The sequence below is a fragment of the Perca fluviatilis genome, chromosome 5 (genome assembly GCF_010015445.1).
Source record: "Perca fluviatilis chromosome 5, GENO_Pfluv_1.0, whole genome shotgun sequence".
NCBI classification, from domain to species: domain Eukaryota; kingdom Metazoa; phylum Chordata; class Actinopteri; order Perciformes; family Percidae; genus Perca; species Perca fluviatilis.
In genome coordinates this window covers 11,662,596-11,682,706 of record NC_053116.1, presented here as the reverse complement: position 1 = coordinate 11,682,706, position 20,111 = coordinate 11,662,596, and the positions used below count along the sequence as shown (strand labels likewise).

At 39.7% G+C, this 20,111-nt stretch overlaps 1 pseudogene; it reads right to left on the bottom strand.

The window, feature by feature from the left end:
* Positions 1-2,196: 2,196 nt before the first annotated feature.
* On the bottom strand, positions 2,197-3,094 carry LOC120558790 (annotated as a pseudogene).
* Positions 3,095-20,111: the final 17,017 nt, after the last annotated feature.

The following is a 20,111-nucleotide window of genomic DNA, read 5'->3' as shown; positions in this document are numbered from 1 at the left end:
CAGACACTACATCATAAAACACAATTAAATCCACCCATTAGTTTCTTCTGTAAAACAGACATGTGAAAAAGAACGTTTGCTAGAACTGTCAGGGATAATCCATACGCCTCATTCAATACCACAATATGGAAAATGTTTTACAGACGGATATAGAGACCATGAAATTCACATATTTGGAGAAGCTGCTGCACACATGACGAAAACATGAGTAGGCCTCCTTGTGACTCTTCCTCTTTTTTTGACCAAACACGTGAGGAAGTTTTCTATAGCACTCACATTCCTCCATGAGGCTTATATCACCACTGTCCTTATCGAGTTCCACTTTCCAAGATGAGACATCACACATAAGAGATATCTTATATTTTACATACAGATCACATTCATTATGACCTCCTCTTCCACTTCTCTCCACAGCTTTGAATGTGCTTTTGGTTAACTCTTTTCTGTCAGTAATATTGTACTTTCTATGTTTGAATTAGATATGACAACTTACATAAGTGTGTACTGGGAGACAATTTATTATCAGGCACTCCAGGAGCAAGTGACATCTTAAACTATCTGTTGGCACAGTTCTCAACAAGCTGACATTTGCACTAACGGGAGGATGATTTTACATGGTGTTCATGCTCTATCTGGTGGTGCCACGTGGGAGCATGAAATTCAAGTCTCTCGAAAGGTTAATGTAGTTTTTGGTCTTGACTGCAAACATGATGCAAAAATGTAAGCTGATTTAACAAGAAATCCCACTTGGAATAAGTGAAAGTTAGACCAGAGAGAGAGAAAGATAGAGAGAGAGAGAGAGAGAGAGAGAGAGAGAGAGAGAGAGAATTTTTGTTGTTGATATATTGGAGCTCAATCATACAATCGAAAGCTCCAGAACAACTACTAATCGACTTTGTGGAAAGACTATTTTCTTTCAAGTGCACTGTAAACCCGAATTAGTTGACTTTACTCGCAAATCGCGTGGAAACCCGTTGCCCTATCCCACTTTAGTTTTTACACAAGCTAAAACTAAACATGTTGAGTTGTATTAACATGGAACCTTAAGTTTTTACACAAGCAAAAACTAAATATGTCGAGTTGTATTAACATGGAATGTTAAGTTTTTACCCAAGCTGAAACTAAACATGTCGAGTTGTATTAACATGGAACCTTAAGTTTAGTATTTATATTTATTAGTAGTGTGTACTCAAACACTGTAATAAATGTCATGTTAGTTTAACTTGGAAATGCAAGTTCCCCTGCTGCCTTGAAAATCGAAGTTCACTCAACTTGAAGACTGCCTTTGTTTCAACTTAGAAATTAAAGTTAATGATGTGGATGTAACTACAGTGTTCTAGTTTTGTTAAAGTTGTTCTTTTAATTGATTTAACTTTGTATTACTTGGTTTAACTTCATACTTTAAGTTAAAACAAATCATTTAATTCAATTCAATTCAATTCAATTTTATTTATAGTATCAAATCATAACATAAGTTATCTCGAGACACTTTACAGATAGAGTAGGTCTAGACCACACTCTATAATTTACAAAGCCCCAACAATTCCAACAATTCCAGTAATTCCCTCAAGAGCAAGCAGTGCGACAGTGGCGAGGAAAAACTCCCTCTTGGGAAGAAACCTCGGACAGACCCAGGCTCTTGGTAGGCGGTGTCTGACGAGCCGGTTGGGGGTGTGATGAACAGTGGCGATAGTAGTCACATTAATAATGGAACAGTGACTGGATGTAGCGGGAAGCTGCAGGGTTCAGCAGGACGCAGCATGACATTGCAGGGCATCGCTGAGCTCAGCAGTTCTCCAAGGAAATACGCTGGGGGAAAAAAGCATAAGGACTCCGGGGAGTAAACTCCCCAGAAGCTAGGATTAGTAACAAGCATTTCTGGGACGGGCTGCACACAAATAGTGATAGTAATAGTAATAGTAATAGTAACAGTAATAGAAAGGGAGAGGAGAGAGCAGCTCAGTGTGTCAAAGGAAGGAAGTCCCCGGCAGTCTAGGACTATAACAGCGTAACTATAACAGGTAACTAAGAGAGACAGGTCATAAGGAGAGGTAGCTTTTTCGGGCTTAGGAACTCTTCCCCTGCCGGATCTGGCTTGGCTGGCCTGCCTCCCTCTACTTTGTTATGTATTATTAATCTAACAATTATGAAGAGAAGCAGTTGGGCCAGTTAGGTGAACACTGCAACTCCTCCTCCCTAACTATAAGCTTTATCAAATAGGAGAGTTTTAAGTTCATTCTTGAATGAGGTGACAGTTTCTGCCCCCAAACCCAGATCGGGAGCTGGTTCCATAGGAGAGGAGCCTGATAACTGAAGGCTCTAGCTCCCATTCTACTTTTAGAGACTCTAGGTACCACCAGTAACTCTGCATTCTGGGAGCGCGAGTGCTCTAGTAGGACAATAGGGTATTAGGAGCTCTTCTAGATATGATGGTGCTAGACCATTTAGAGCTTTGTAGGTCAAGAGAAGGACTTTAAACTCAATCCTGGATTCAACAGGAAGCCAATGCAGAGAAGCTAATACAGGAGAAATATGATCTCTTTTCTTAGTTCTTGTGAGAACACGCGCTGCAGCATTCTGGATCAGCTGGAGAGTCTTAAGAGACTTATTTGAGCAACCTGACAGTAGGGAATTACAATAGTCCAGCCTGGAAGTAACAAATGCATGGACTAGTTTTTTCAGCGTCGTTTTGAGACACGATATTCCTAATTTTGGCAATGTTACGAAGATGAAAAAAGGCTGTTCTTGAGGTTTGTTTTAGATTGGCATTAAAGGATATATCCTGATCAAAGATAACTCCTAAATTTCTAACAGTGGTGCTGGAGGCCAGGGCAACACCATCCAGAGTAGCTATATCTCTAGATAATGAAGTTCGGAGGTGTTTAGGGCCCAGCACAATAACTTCAGTTTTGTTAGGGTTTAACATCAGAAAATTATAGGTCATCCAGGATTTTATATCCTTAATGCACTCTTGAAATTTTGCTGGCTGACTGGTTTCGTCTGGTTTGATTGACAAGTATAATTGGGTGTCATCCGCATAACAGTGAAAGTTAATTGAGTGTTTTCTAATAATATTGCCTAGAGGAAGCATATATAAGGAGAATAGAATTGGTCCAAGCACTGAGCCTTGAGGAACGCCATGGCTAACTTTAGCGTACTTGGAGGATTTATCATTAACATTCACAAATTGAGATCGATCAGAGAAATAGGACCTAAACCAACTCAGAGCAATTCCTTTAATGCCAACCAAGTGTTCCAATCTCTGTAACAGGATTGAATGGTCAATTGTGTCAAATGCAGCACTAAGATCTAGTAAAACAAGAATGGAGACAAGACCTTTGTCTGCAGCAGTTAAAAGGTTGTTAGTAATTTTCACCAGTGCCGTCTCTGTGCTATGATTCTTTCTAAATCCTGATTGAAAGTCATCAAATAAACTGTTGCTATGTAGAAAATCACATAACTGATTAGCAACCACCTTCTCAAGGATCTTGGATAGAAAAGGAAGGTTAGATATAGGTCTATAGTTTGCTAAGACCTCAGGATCCAGGGTGGGTTTTTTCAGAAGAGGTTCTATCACAGCTACTTTAAATGACTGTGGTACATAACCTGTTAATAGAGACATATTGATCATATCTAGTAATGAGGTGTTAACCACAGGTAATGCTTCTTTGAGTAGTCTCGTTGGGATGGGGTCCAAGAGACAGGTAGATGGCTTAGCTGAGGATATCTTTAACAATAATTGTTGAAGATCTATAGGATAAAAGCAGTCTAAGTATATGTCGAGACTAGTCTTTATTTCTAACGCACTCTGCGTTTAAAGGTGAACCGTTAGAAGTTGAGTGTAAAAGGTGATGAATTTTATCTCTAATTGTTGTAATTTTATCATTGAAGAAGCTCATGAAGTCATCACTACTCAGAGCTAGAGGAATAGATGGCTCAGTAGAGCTGTGGCTATCTGTCAGCCTGGCGACAGTGCTGAAAAGAAAAACCTTGGGTTGTTCTTGTTTTCTTCTAGTGATGAGTAATAGTCTGATCTGGCCTTTCTTAGGGCCTTCCTATAGGTTTTGAGACTTTCTTGCCAATCCAAACGAGATTCTTCCACCTTGGTGGAACGCCACTTAATTCGGAGGTTTCGCGAGATTTGTTTTAATTTGCGAGTTTGGGAGTTATACCAAGGTGCTAGTTTCCTTTGCTTCATCATCTTCTTTTTCAGGGGGGCCGGAGTCTAAGGTCGTCCGTAGGCATGTCGTAACACCGTCTACAAATGCATCAATTTGAGAGGGACTGAGGTTAACATACAGGTCCTCTGTTATGTTAAGGCATGACATAGAGTCGAATGCTGTTGGAATATCTTCTTTAAATTTAGCTATAGCACTGTCAGATAAGCATCTGGTGTAGGAGCTTTTATCTAATTTAATATAATCAGGTAGTAAGAATTCGAAAGTGATTAAAGAATGATCTGATAATACCGAATTCTGCGAAAATATTATTAAATCCTCAATTTCAATACCATATGCCAGCACAAGGTCGAGGGTGTGGTTAAAACAGTGCGTCGCCTTGTGCACACTCTGACTGAAACCGATTGAATCCAGTAATGAGTTGAAAGCAGTACTAAGGCTGTCATTGTCAACGTCCACATGGATATTAAAATCACCTACAAGAAGTACTTGGTCTGATTTAAGGACTAAACATGATAAAAACTCTGAGAATTCAGATAAAAATTCAGAATAATGGACCGGAGCCCTGTAAATAACAACGAATATAATTGGCTGTAATGTTTTCCATTTTGGATGTTGAAGATTAAGAACAAGACTTTCAAATGAGTTATAATGTAATTTAGGTTTAGGAGTAATTAGCAGGCTTGCATCAAAGATGGCTGCAACTCCCCCTCCTCGGCCTGAGCCTCTAGGAATTTGAGTATTAATATGGCTGGGAGGAGTGGCTTCATTAAGACTAACATAGTCTTCATGGCCCAGCCAGGTTTCAATAAGACAAAATAAATCAATTTTATTGTCTGATATCAACTCGTTTACCAGTACTGCTTTAGAAGACAGAGATCTAATATTTAATAGTCCACATCTAATTTTCCTATTTTGTTCTATTGCAGTAGTTTTAATTCCAATTAGGTTGTTAAGTATAGCGCATCTTTTGTTTACCTTTGATTTAACTGATCTGAGCCGGGGGACAGACACCGTGCTTATTAGACTATGAGTGGGCGACTGCTCCAACGGAAGCACAGAGGGGCGCGTAGCACTGCACCTCTGATTACTAATATCAAACTTGGGTTGTCATGGTTTATGTCTGATAAACTCGTTCAGATTTTTTGATATGAGAGCGGCACCGTCCCAGGTGGGATGAATGCCGTCTCTCTCAATCAGACCAGGCTTTCCCCAGAACGCCCTCCAGTTATTCACATAGCCCACATCATTAGCTGGGCACCACCCCGACAACCAGCGGTGGAAGGATGACGTACGGCTGTACATTTCATCATTTATTTCCTTTAATAATGCAAGAAACCTTCCTTGCCTAGTATAACAGACATACATTTCTGCTTTATTTCAACTCACAGTTTCAAGTTGAAACAGCATAACCACATTTATAGCGAATAGCATGGGTGCTTGGGTGGGGACGCCCCAGGGCCCCGTGCAAAACATGGCCCTCTCTGCTGATCTTGCGTCACTAAACTTAAAATGGCCACTAGTGAAGTGACATGCCACAGATTGACAGCTGAAGGAATCCTATTACTGCTCAAAGTATAATGCTGTAAGACTCCAGCTCTTCTTATCAAACGTAAGAGTCACTTAACTCATGGTTACAAATGTAAACCAGCACAACAATGACAATTACCAGGCAACAAAACACTACATTCTAAACACACATTTAATAAACGGAATTCATAAAGTTACATTTGTATTTCGAAAAAACTGCAAACTTTTCAGCAAATTTTCACACAACTCTATTTACCGCTTTGCATCATGGGAATTGGCCAGCCAATGAACCAATTGCACCTGACTGCAGTACGCAGATCTGGGTTGGGCTAAATGTGGGCGGAGCTAAACGTTTGACTTTTGAAAAGAACTTTCCATTTTAATTTGAGAAGAGTGAAATTCACAAGTTGTTGACAGGTAGGCTACTCCCTCTGCCGGGCACCAGTGCTTTCTTGTTTGCCACAACACGTGTTATATTTTAGTAGAAATTTGAATAGGCTACATCACTTATCGGCGGTGTATAATTAATTTATTGTGGCCATGCTTTAACTTTGCTGTGGAAGAAGACAGGTTATTTTAAACTCGAAAGGCAACTCTTTTTTGTTGCAACACACACACATGCTTTTTTTTCAACTGATAACTTAACTTACAACATACCCAAGTTCAATCAACACATACATGTTTTTAAATAGTCAACCCAATGAATAAATTCAAGTTTAACTTTCAAAAACTCATAAAGTTGAGTTCAAAATCCACAACTTGCATAAGCTCGTTCAATTAAAAATAAGAAATAAGTGGACATAACTAAATGGGTCTGTAATATTTTACAGTGAATCATTAGATAAAACTAGCTATTATGACTTGTTATTGCTACTCATCATTTATTACAATTACTATATTTTCCTCTAATTTAATTTAATTAAATATCGTATAAAACATTGTTTCAAATAAATTGGAAGGAAAAAAAGAAACACCTCTAAATGCTCCAATGCATTTTATTTTTAAGAAAAATGGCAAAACAGGTCAACATCAACACGTCTAACCTAAAATGATTAATCTCAAAAAAGACATTTCAAATCATTGAAACAATTATGTGTGTGGGTGTTGTGTGTGTCTTGTCCGTGTCTGTGTTGTACGTGTGTGGTGTGTCCGTGTGTGTTGTGTGTGTGGGTGTTGTCTGTGTCTGTGTTGTACGTGTGTCGTGTGTCCGTGTGGGTGTTGTCCGTGTGTGTCCGTGTGGGTGTTGTCCGTGTGTGTTGTGTGTGGGTGTTGTCTGTGTGTGTATTGTCCGTGGGTATTGTCCGTGTGTGTTGTTTGTGTGTGGGTGTTGTCCGTGTATGTTGTTTGTGTGTGGGTGTTGTCCTTGTGTTGTGTGCGTGTGGGTGTTGTACGTGTGTCCAGGTGTTGTCCATGTCTGTGTTGTTTGTGGGTGTTGCATGTGTTTGTGTGTGTTGTGTGTGTGTGTGTGTGTGTGTGTGTGTGTGTGTGTGTGTGTGTGTGTGTGTGTGTGTGTGTGTGTGTGTGTGTGTGTGTGTTGTCCGTGTCTGTGTTGTTCTTGTGTGGGTGTTGAATGTATCACAAATTTACAAGAAAAAAACATGGATGTCCCCTGAGATTAAAGTGGTAAATCCATATACAAAACAAAATTAACAAGAAACCCCCACTCAAATGTACATTGCGAGCTGGTTTTTCAAAGTCTGTAGCTTCGGATTTAGGTCAGTGTGGCCTAACAAGAGCAATACCTGTTGGATGACCTGAAATGTGAGCTTCATAGTCTTGGGGTTGTTAAGATGGAGTGCATATGTGAGTCCAAACAGAATGCACATTGCTTTTGGCAGATCTTGAATGTTGTCCATCACGACTTCTCCCTCAATGATGATTTTCAACGAGGCTGGACTGAGATGCTGGGAAGATGTGAGCCCAGCACCTTCACGCTCAATGAGAATTATCCCAACGTCAAGGTCACGAAAAGAACCATCATCATCCGATTCCTAAATATAGAATAACAGAAGAGCACAATCATTACATTAGATTTCTCATTTGAAAAACAACTTTAATCAATATGAGAGTGTCATGGTGAAAAATAAATAACGGTGAAAATTATAAGAAAGCAAGTGCTTACTTACAAAGCGTGCTTTTATTTGAAGAAGTTTGTGGGGTTGTCCCCCACGGACGATAGGAAGCCCTCTGAGCACTGGTGTCCAGATCACAGTTGGCTCTGTAGTCTTTTGGGAATTAAACATAGTACTACAAGTTAGATAGCTAAAATGAAAAACAAATAATGATCTATAAGAAAGCTTAAACAAACCAAGCAATATTTGGATTGAATTATACAACTAGAGTGGCATTGTGATATGATGTTTTTACAAAACCTGTTAAAAACAATGCCAAGTACATACTGTGTATGGACCTACATTGGTCTGTTGTGAAATATGTGTCAACAACTGTCCAACATTACCTCTCTTGGATCGAAATAACTCAAGGAGACGAGGACTGTGCTGATCGATACTCTTATAGAATTCCTGCTTGAGGTTCTTGCCCACAATCCTGCTGAACTCCATGAACACCTGAAAAATACAGAGAACAAAAAACAAAGTGAACTTAGATCAAATGAACTATTTATGAGCATAAAAAAATGCAATCCAAAACGCAAAGAAAGTCTGTTTCTAGATTCTCAAATGTGAGGATTTTTCTGCATTGGGTACTTTTACTTTTAAGACTTTCAGTACATCGACATGATCACTTACATACTTTTACTTGTTCTAAACCCTAAGAGTCATGCACCCTCCAACGGGTCACAAGATAAATCTGAGGGGTCGTGGGTTGTTAAAGAAGAAAACTAATGTTCTGATTCACATATTTGGATTTTGGTCATCAAACAAATCCAAGAGAGGGGCATGATAGGTCAAAACACCGGAAAAGGCAACAAAAATAGCAGGAAATGAGTGGGAAATGGCCAGTTATATACAAGGGGGTAAGCTTCGCTTCAGAACTCGAAACTCGTATGGCGCCATTTTGATGCTACAAAACGATCACCTCCCGTTAGCATTCCATTGACTGCCATTCATTTTGACGTCACTTTAACAGTGAATAACTTTACATCTGAAGCGTTTAAAGACTATTTATCCATTGTTTATTTCTAAAGAAACACGCCAATGTATAAAAGGCTCCATTACCTTGTATCTCACGTTATGGCTCCGTACCAGACGTTTTTGTAAAAATAGGCTAACGATTGTGTCATAACCAAGTGACTTACTGTCGCATAGTAGAGGAATTACCGTATAGTACAGGAGAAGCTCGCAGGCAGTTTCGACTTCCATGAGCTGTTTAGGTTTAATTACTAATGTTAACTAGCATTTTAGTTAGCAATAATTAGCCGGTGCCTATGTTATCTCCTTACATATACCTATGCCCTCCGTACGAAAGAGGATTAGGGCCACTGGTGAAAAATGTATTTGAGTTCAGAATTCTGACTTTATTCTCAGAATTCTGACTTTAAACTCAGAATTCTGACTTTAAACTCAGAATTCTGAGAATAAAGTCAGAATTCTGAGAATAAAGTCAGAATTCTGAGAATAAAGTCAGAATTCTGAGTTTAAAGTCAGAATTCTGAGATTAAAGTCAGAATTCTAAAGTCAGAATTCTGAGAATAAAAGTCAGAATTCTGAGATTAAAGTCAGAATTCTAAGTTTAAAGTCAGAATTCTAAGTTTAAAGTCAGAATTCTGAGAATAAAGTCAGAATTCTGAGTTTAAAGTCAGAATTCTGAGAATAAAGTCAGAATTCTGAGAATAAAGTCAGAATTCTGAGATTAAAGTCAGAATTCTAAGTTTAAAGTCAGAATTCTGAGTTTAAAGTCAGAATTCTGAGTTTAAAGTCAGAATTCTGAGAATAAAGTCAGAACTCAAATACATTTTTCAACAGTGGCCCTAATCCTCTTCCGTACCTCCGTCTCTGCAAGATTCGGAATGATTGAGATTTCTCTTGGCACAGCTACCAGAAGACTTACAACTTTCAGACAGGTTGCTCACATCACATTTACGTTGTCTCTCTCAGTTGGAGGCTGCTCAGTAACGCTCAGCGCTCACCAGAAAAGTGCTTCTGTTGGTCCAGTTTATATACTGTCTATGGTTATATACTGCAAGGCCAATGTGGGAAAGTGGAAACAGGTGAGCAGGTGAATGAGAGAGCATGACTGGGACAGGGGGGTCTGATGGCATCTGGTGGATGGAAGAGGAAATGCAGGGGGCTGGGGAAGTGACAATGTGGCTGAAGGGAGGGACAGGACTGAGGCCGACTGAGTGATATCTCTGAAGTGTGGAAATGAAAAGTAGCATGCAATAAAAATACTCAAATAGAGTACTAGTACCTCAAAATTGTTCTTGAGTAGGCCTGCTTAAACTTTCAATTTTATGTTGTCCCTGGAGGGCAATTGGTTTTACATCAAGGCATTTTACAATACACTAAAGAGCACAGACGTCAGCAATAACATCTAAAAAAAATGTCAAGGCAGAATATAATATAACCATACAAATACAAATAAACAGGAGGAGTATAGTGACCAGACATGTTGTATACATGATCAACATCTCTGCTGTCATAACACAATCGTCATCAGCTCTAACAGAGGGTGTTCAAACACTGAGCACAATGACGTACTTCTTATCTATACAGATGGTAGGTTTCTCAGAATAAACTTATTATTATTATTAACTTATTAAAAAAATTAGTCACTTTCATTTTGTAATTCTGGCTTGTTGCTCTGATACCGAAGTCACACCAGTAAAGAGCCACTATAACCTTTCTCTGTCGTTTTGGATAGCATGCTCATTAACTAGCTCGACTTGTGTTGACTCTCAGGTTAGGGTTGAAATTCAGCTCAAGGGCCGTGAGGATCTGTTGAAGGTCATTTACATGTTACTGAATCACTGGGGTCAATGCTGCTGGCCAAAGGTCTTCTCTGACAGTTCACAGCTTTATGTTTGTTCGAGCTGTATAAAAGTGGGGCGCCTGGTTGAGCGTGCGTCCCATGTACAGAGGTTTAGTGCTTGTCACAGCGGCCGCGGGTTTGGTTCCGACCTGCTGCATGTCATTCCCCCTTTCCTTTCCACTTTCCTGTCTTAATCTATAAGCCTAGCAATAAAAGCCCCAAAAATGATCTTAAACTGTATAAAAGTGAGCTTGAAAATGTATTGGATTTTAAAATAGAGACGTTACAAGGAGGCAGACCTGACTAATAACCCTTTTATCATGAAGATATTTTGACTTGTCAAAACAAAAGAAAAGCACAGGTGTAAATAATCAAACTGATTAATAAATTCCATTTAGCTGCTCCAGCGTCCTGGTATTGTGCATGCTGACTGAGTCACTCACACTGGAACACACCTATATTTTGCTTGTATCTTAAAATACATAACTGTTAAGCTGATCCTTCAAAGAAAGAACAATAGTTTATTATTGTTCGAGAAATGTACCGAGTGGAAAAATGACCTGCGTCTTAAGAGTCACAGAAAGTTTCTTTGACAGAAATTAGGAAAACCATTTAGGACAATTTACACAAATCAAGATGCTAAATATTGATTGCAGATCTGTAAATAAGAAAAGTCTAGGGTGTTTCATGAAATTTTGCATAGAAACCATTGTACTGGGCACTGATTTACCACTGGAGGGCAGCATCCTGACGTGACTGAGCAACCTCATCTCAGTAAATTCCATATTTACTGTACTTAAATGTCCGTGCTGCTCTATCTAGTTGTTTAATGAGGGAAAATAGTAAATGGTTGTCAACACATGTCAAACATCAGCAATTGTAACAGTATTTTAAGCAATACTACTTTTGGTTAGTTATCGGTTTACCTATTTGCACCGATAAGACAACACAAACAGAACAATACATTAAAAGAAGGAGATGTGGGCTTATAAAGACATAACAAAAAATGAAAAATAAAGTGTCAGATAAGATTAGGATTAATGAATGAAAAGGGGAAAAAAACTATAAAATAACACAACACAGCACAAAATACAGAAGATTATAATGATATATATATTTGCCAACAATAAAAAAATAACCTACATGTATGTATATTGCTGCTAATAGGCCAAGTACAGAGAGAGAGAGAGAGAGAGAGAGAGAGAGAGAGAGAGAGAGAGAGAGAGAGATGGCCATAATCTACAAAATTAGTTTATGTGACAGGATGAATACATTTCAGTATGGTATTTATTCCACAGATGAGAATTGAAAGACAGTTGTTTAAAATATAAGAAAATGTAAATGATTTACACATCTGATGTTATTTATGTGGATGTTATTACTTTAAATCTATTAATCGTTACAGGTAGGCTACACACCATACAGATACTTATGTGAGAGACTCTAGTCAATGGGCCTACATGGGCCGTGGCAGTTGTCAGTGTTGAACAATAACTTTCCATCCAGATTTCATTAAGTGAAAATGACGCAAGGGCCGCTGTGCTGTCAACAGAGACATTTCATCACAGCACGGTTTGAATAATGAGCTCTGTCTTCATGCGTGTCTTTGTCACCCGGGAGGACAAAATCTTTTCTGTCATCTGTTTGTAGGTCACAAGAATGTCCCCCTTTGAGCCTTCCCACTCTCACATTCCTCCCTCATCGACTGCCCACATACACTGGGCCACACACTCTGGGCTGGACCGTACAGCACTGGGTTAATTTTCAGGGATAGCCCTGAGGATGTCACTGGGGCAGTCCTTGACAGTCTCAGGGCACATTATATTGTTGTACTGTAGGCTAGGTGTTGATTATTGAGCTACAGTTGATCGCATAGGAAAACAGTGGTGAAAGAAGTACTCACATGCAACAAAAAAAACACTAACCTGACACGTCAGATGGTTTGTTAACACAGAACCATCTGAGAAGCCGTCATTGGAAACTCTTTGGAAAAGGGCAGGCATATTCAAAAAATACCTAGCAGATGATTGGATGAACCATTTATCTATATGACATTTGCCATTGTTGTTTTAAACAAACAGTCGCAGCCGCCACACACACCTAAACCACGCCTGTAGCTGCCAGAAGTTCAGCTTGATTGGTTCGATCAACTGCTGTTCGGACACATAGGCAATAGTTGAAGGCTGACAATATGGATGTTCGTGTGATATACAGTATTGCATGTGATTTATGCTCATCATATTCTTCTCGCGGGATGTCATGATATCCCAAAAATCTAGCTGCTGTGCAAGGTTAAAACAATTTGAAAATACAGCCCTGCAGCCTCTCTTTTTTTCTTAGGCCCTCCCACCAGACGAGCAACGGCATATGCACATGCTTCGTACAGTAGCCTGATCAACGGAGGTACATTTTAAAGATAATTGCCTGATTTCCTGCACATGGCTCACGCGCCGGATGTCCCTCACTTTCTGCTCTGTGTGTGTTGCCGTTCTCAAACTCACAAACTTCAAGCAACACGGTGAAAATAGCAATTTTTGAACAAAATTTGGATCATACAATTAGACAGGCCTGCTTGGTTCTTTCGGTGAATGATTGTAAAGATTTACAAAGAATATGTTTACGGCATTTACTCTCTGACTGGGACGTTTTAGGACCGATTGGTGCGATTGCTGTGGACAAAATACACACGGCGATACACTGGTAAGAACAAATTAGGTTTAACCATGTATCCAGCTAAATTAAATAGCTCACATTACTGTATTGTATAGGTTTAGCGAGGAAAGATCTCTAAATGGATCTGCTTAATTCATAGACATCTGAAACCAAGTATGGACCAAACACTTGTCCAAGTACTGCTTTCATTAATGGAGCCACAAGTCAAATACTTTTGGAATCACTGGTCTTATCTTTACCAATAGTCTATTTTATAAGCTTATTATATACTTTTTTTTGAGAAGTATCTAGTAACTATAGCTGTAGGGGAGTAAAAAGTAAAATATTTACCAATAAAATAGCACATTTGAACTACTAAAGTATTTAAAATTATACGCCTAAGTACAGTATTTGAATGCACCACTGTAAAAAACACGTTTGAAATACTACACATTTAAGAAAACAACAAGTTCACAGGAAGCTCCTCTGCTTTTATTCACACCTCGGCTTTGTGGCATTTTCCTTTTGGTTTTTCAGGTTGTCGTCATGGTCATTGCTGCTGTCTCTGAGCAAGAGGTGTGGACGAGGGTTGGGAATGTTTTCTTCGCTTCCTAGGAAAACCCTCAGGAAGCATTACACGAGGCCCCAAAACACTTGGTCAAGCCAGAAAGTCCGGAGGCAGCGCTGAACACCCCCTGGAAGTCCCTATCTCCTCACAGGCCTGCACGGCCGCTGCGCTGGGCTGCTGGTGCTTTTGTTTTGATTCCTTTCCAGGCCTGGGACAGTCGCCATCACTGACTCACACATATTGGCTCACTTTGGCCCCTTTTCATTTTTTCTTCAATGAGTTTCCTCTTGTTTTTTTCCAGATACAGTACAGTCCATGGATGAAATAGCAGTGTTATTGTCTCAAAGTTTCCTGGACCTGTTCAAGGCCAGGAGGCTGTTGTTTAAGAGTAAGCAGGGGGACTTTATAAAGAGTTTGTGTGTGTGCGCACAAGGGGTTGATTGCACTGATGCAAGTGGAATCCCCCAAACAATACAAAGTCTAGCTTGTCAGTATAAGACAGGGATTGAAGAAGCTTGTGTAGGGTGGAAGAGAAATGTCAGCTGTTACAACCACAGCTGCCATTCAGATGGAAATGGATAATAGCTTTGCCCCAACATGCTTATGTTTGGTCTCTTTTCAAATCACAGTGAATTCCCCAGTCTCATCAGCATGCTGAATACGGTCGCTGAATTCAGCCAAACAAACTGCTCTCACACTAAACCAGAGAGACCAAATGATAAGACAGTGAGTCCTGTGAAATATACAGGTATATGGGTGTTAAAGATTAAGCACAAAAGAGATTGTTTTGGATGTAATACGGAAATGACCTCTGCTCTAAAATGATGGGAAAAACTAAGAAATGTGCTGTGAGATGTAATCTAGTAATCTAAAACCAAATGGAAAAAAAGATAGAAGAAGCAGCGGCTGACAAACCACATACTGACTAGACAGATGGGTAAACTTCCCCCTTTCCCAATATGTAAAAAAAGAAAGAAAAAAAAGTGATCAGTTAGCGTAGTTTTAGCAACATGATATCACAAGCAGAGTGTCTCCTTTCATGATCGTCATTTGTGTGTCAAATCACCTAAAATACAAATCTTTCAATATGAAGTGTGTGTGTGTGGGTCATCATCACCGCAGATGAGTCAGTTCTACCTTCTTGGATTGAGAATGAAGGCCTTTGAGGGGGAGTGTGTGTGGGCCAAAAGTGAGAATGTGTTGAACTGCGTCAGATAAAAGCAACTCTGTATACTATGTACCCACACACTATATGAATATGGTGTATTACTGAGCTTTATTAGGACTCAAAGTCATTTCAGACCACACCCTGTATCAGTATTAGGTGGTTTTATTGACAGAAGTGGGGCTGTTTCGGTAGGTCATCGTCAAACAAAAAGCACAGTGTGATCTTCCTAAGAACGGAGAATTTCAGCTGTTTTCTGGGAACATGGTACAGTATCTCTGGGCTCCATCCTTTCTGTATTCCTGGAGCTGGCTTTTGAAAAAAACCCGGTGAGTCAACATCCTCTCTCCTCTTGGACAAACACCACAGCTTACAGCATTCCTGAAGCTCCTGCTCTGCAGCCTGAGCTTTCAGGCGGGCATGCTGATTTCATTTGTCCTGACGTGTTGGGAGATGAGGACAATATGCTGTCCTCTCTTGTCGGCTGTACTGTTCAGTCAGTACGGATGTGGTGGTTGTATTTTTTTTAGCATCCCTTAGAGAGAAAAAAAAAGACGTTCAGAACAGGGTGATCCCCACCACTTCCTGTCTTTGGAGACAGGAAGAAGTTACTGTCGCTGTTCTCTTTCTTTCGACCCACGTGAGGACGTCTAGACCAGTAGACAGCCTCACGTGGGCATGTTGCTCTAGACACTCGTGCTTACACACATACTATAGCTTCAGGGCTTTGGCAAATAATCTAACTAAAATATTTAGCTGTTACAATTTCAGGCAAAAGCTTTCAAAATGAGGCTAAAGCTATAACCCCATGACACTTCCTGCCATTGTATTGAGGACTTTCTCCTTCTCCCTCACACTCACGGCTGTCAGAGGTTTTATGTAAATGCATTTCAGTCCTACATGCATGGGTCAGAAAGGACCCAGCAGCATTTCATATTCCTGTTATTCCTCAAAAATTGTGTTTTTGATTTCCCCCATTCATTTTTTTAGGCTATTATTATTATCTCAACTTTTCATATGTGGGTCAAAACATATCTATATGCATTTCCTATAGAAATTAATAGGAAATCATTATCAGTTATCTTCATTTTCAGTTATGGTGAGGGTGTGGGTCAGGGTTAAGGTTATGCATTCAGTTGTGATGGTTAGGGTAAGGGGCTAGGGAATGCATTATGTCAATGACGGGTCCCCACAAAGATAGTGCCACAAACCTGTGTGTGTGTGTGTGTGTGTGTGTGTGTGTGTGTGTGTGTGTGTGTGTGTGTGTGTGTGTGTGTGTGTGTGTGTTTTTTGTGTGTGTGTGTGTGTGTGTGTGTGTGTGTGTGTGTGTGTGTGTGTGTGTGTGTGTGTGTGTGTGTGGATCAGAGAGTGAAATAGACTGAACATTGGCAGGTGGTTCTTTATCCGACTTTGTATTCTCAAACATCATAAAACAATCATGAAAAAGAGGAACCTGTTATAATTAAACGTTCTAAATGGGGCCTATCGTACACCATCTGTACACCCACTGTGCACCCACTGTGAAGGCTACATGTTTCACATCCTGAGAAAAACCACCCCTTCAAATCCAAGAAAATAACCAGCAAATGATTAGGTTTAATCCCGATTACTGATGCTTTTGTAAGCAGGACATAAAAGACAGAGCGATGCAGCGTTTAAGTCCAACACAATCTCATATATATTGTATTGTATTATTTGGGCCTATGACTATGACTACTAATATACAAATGATTCATTAATTAATTCACCCATGCAGCTGTTGTGTTTCCTGTGTTAGCATTAAAGCTAAATGGTCATGACTGTCTGACATATGAGCAGCAAAGGGAAATAAAAGCACATGTAATAACACCAGACATTCACACCTGTTGCTCCCCTAAACAGGAAATAGTATACAAGTGTGTGTGTGTGTGTGTGTGTGTGTGTGTGTGTGTGTGTGTGTGTGCGTGCGTGCGTGCGTGCGTGCATGCGTGTGTGTGTGGGTGGGTGGGTGTGTGGGTGGGTGGGTGGGTGGGTGTACGGGTGGGAAGTGGGAGTCATTTAAGGTCTACTTTCTGACTGGAGATGCTATATTATTATGAAGAGAAACAATGAACAGAAAGTGCTGCTAACTAAACACATTTATTTTTATGGACAGTTGTCTTTGCAGAAAGCTTCATGTTATCTTCATACTCATACACCAACTTTGTCAACCCTTGAGATGTTGGAGTGCAATCTACCAGATGCTGTAGTGATTTTCCTTTGCCCCTAAAACAATTAAAAGCAGCTCTGAAAGATCTATTTAGTAAAACACAATTTGAATTGATTTTCCCAAGTAATCCTTTAAAGAGGCTATAGCTGATTGCAGCTACTTAGCATTGAACTTTCATCAGGTTGTGGGACTCACAAAAGACAGAAAAGAAGAAATAGCTGAAATTGGTCCTAATTTTAGTCCAAAATACTATCCTACAATTCCTATAATGCAACTCATTATGCAGCGTCTGTCATTAGACCCTTCCCTGTCTGGTAAACGTCCACGTTTTCAAACTCCACCCTGAAGTTTGTAACGTCAGCTTTCTGTTAAATATGTGCAGCAGAGTAGGGATTTCGGGCACAAAGAACAATTTTATCGTGAGGCCTTCTTCATGGTCACCATACAACACTATTGAGTTGTTGCTGGAGTTTTGACCACTGTTAAAAATGGATAACCATGACGACATCATGGGTTATTTTCTCAGACTTTAAAATGCAGCCTCCAGAGCCACAAAAAAAACAATACACAACTGTTTTAACAAGCGGAGTAGTAGCCTACTATTCATGACGAGTAAGGTGTTCCTAATGTGTAAAATTAGTGGAGTGTACCCTTTTAACTGGTCCAAAAATCTGTTGATTTCTTCCTAGAGCTAAATAAAAAATAATAGTTGAAAATCAAAGGCTGGTGTAACTCTACCTCTAGTTACAGGAGTAGCATTGTGGTATTGTGTTTGAATGACAGCCTTAATGTTCCTCAGCTGCAAGAAATAGAAAAACAAACATTTTCCAATTAAAGTCCAAACGATCAAATAACATATTGCAATTGGTTTTAATTTTGCAAATTGGTGCATGTTACAAGTTAACATTGAATTTGACTGACTAAATAAGCAACTATGGAAGTTTTAGTTTGGGAGAAAAAAATAAACCTCAGCTAATCTGCTTCATCAGGACTGTGGAGGTGTTTGTTTGATCAGATTTCGTCGGTAGAGCCTGGCAACATTTGAAAAACAAACCACAGAACTGCAATCAGATTTTAGTTTTGAAGGTTGCTAAACCTTTAACCGTGCATGGAAATATGTTAATATTTCCAACTTGGCTCTTCCTACTTCAAATCAGCAAAACAAAAAGAAAGAAATCTTTCATTTGCACCTTGTACTGGTATTTATTTGTCCTTGCACTGTTACTGTTACGGTTGTGTTCCAGTTGGACTGTGTGTAGAACTTGTGTGTATTTATGTGTCTTGCATGTGTTTATACTTGCTGCACACCTAATCGCCATTCGGGGACACAAATAAAGTTGAAGTTGAAGTTGATTTACTGTAAAATAATCAATTAGCTTTGGCAGAAACATTTTCATGTCGGACCCCATATCTCATAATAAGAAGCTGATTATCAAAATATGTTTTCACAGCCTTCGAGATAATCTTTCATGTGTAAGCTGCTATTTTTTATACCACTTTTATTAGCACTAATGCATGTTGTGTGTATTTGGACCTATAGACTCACGCAGCTACTGGAATTTGATGGACTGTATCTAGGGGGGGGTTGATAGAATACATAGCTGTCCAGCTTTTAAATAAGAGGTTTTGCCTGTATAACTGATCTGTCCATTAACAAGCTGCTGGGTGGAAATTATGAGCAGCAGCTTCAGGAAAGAGGTAGTTAAAGCCACAAAGAGACAATTCAACCTGTAAGGTATCAGCTCACTGCTGCTGCTGGGAAACCAAATGCACAATCGTTATCTCAGATGCAGATTATGAAGACTTTTCTTCAATTTGCATTTATTAAAAAATACTGTAGAGGGGGGCGGCTAAAGCGGATTCATCCAAGTCATGCTGGACAGTTTTGTTTACTCTTGTTGGTGCTGGACTCGCTCTTTTATGGACAATTTTAAAAGTAAAGGATATTGTTTATATGTAACTTTTGACCCTGAACGTGTCTTTAGTCCAGACCTGTTGTCTCTTGAAGCAGGTGTCCAGTCTGGCGTTGTGCTTTCTTGTTTTACTGCACGTTACCTGTCCTCTCTGTTTGTTAAACACACACACAGTGATAGACAAACATGGAGATAATCACATGCATATGATGCTGTCTTTTTTAACCGTTCTCTTATCTTTACAGTGGTTTTCCGGCACATTTGTCACCCAACATCCTGTGCCTTGACAGCCCACTCCAGCTCTTATCCCTCTATCAAACGGGTATATTTTATCTTTTGCGTGAGAATAGCATTTATGGTTTTGTCTGGTGTCTTTTCTGTGCACGTGTGTTTAAAAATGTAATCCGCTTCCTTATTTTTAACCAATAAGAACATCTGCATCCATAATCCTAATTTGACCAGAGAGGCACTAACGGCCATTAGAAGCTGTGACGCACACCACGCTTGAGAAAGAGCACTCTGGTCTGAGCGATTTCACCACAGACACTCAACTGTGTCCTGCAGGCCCTTCTGCTTCCTCTTCTCAAAGCTTCTCATTTCACATCGCTGACCGGCGCTAACAGGCCCAGACCAGTAAGAACAGTTATTATAGAGATCAAAACTTCCCATTGAAAGCATTGTTTGCAGAGCATTGAATACATGTGCAGACATAAATAGATAAAACGGTTTCGGTTGCGTCGGCTTGTTCATTGAGGTACACTTTTGACTCTATAACCAGTACCCAGCCAAAACAAAAACGAGGGAGACCCCAGGTTGGTACCAGGTGTTTGTCAAAACAAAAATGTGAGGAAAAAAAAAGAGTAAGAGATGCAGTTAGAATTGCCCCCTGGGCCTGCAGTTGCACAGGCGCAGGGGGCAATTGTAACTGCATCTCTTAATCTTTTTTTTTTCCTCACAGAGGTGGTCAAGGGGCTCTACAGTGCCAAAC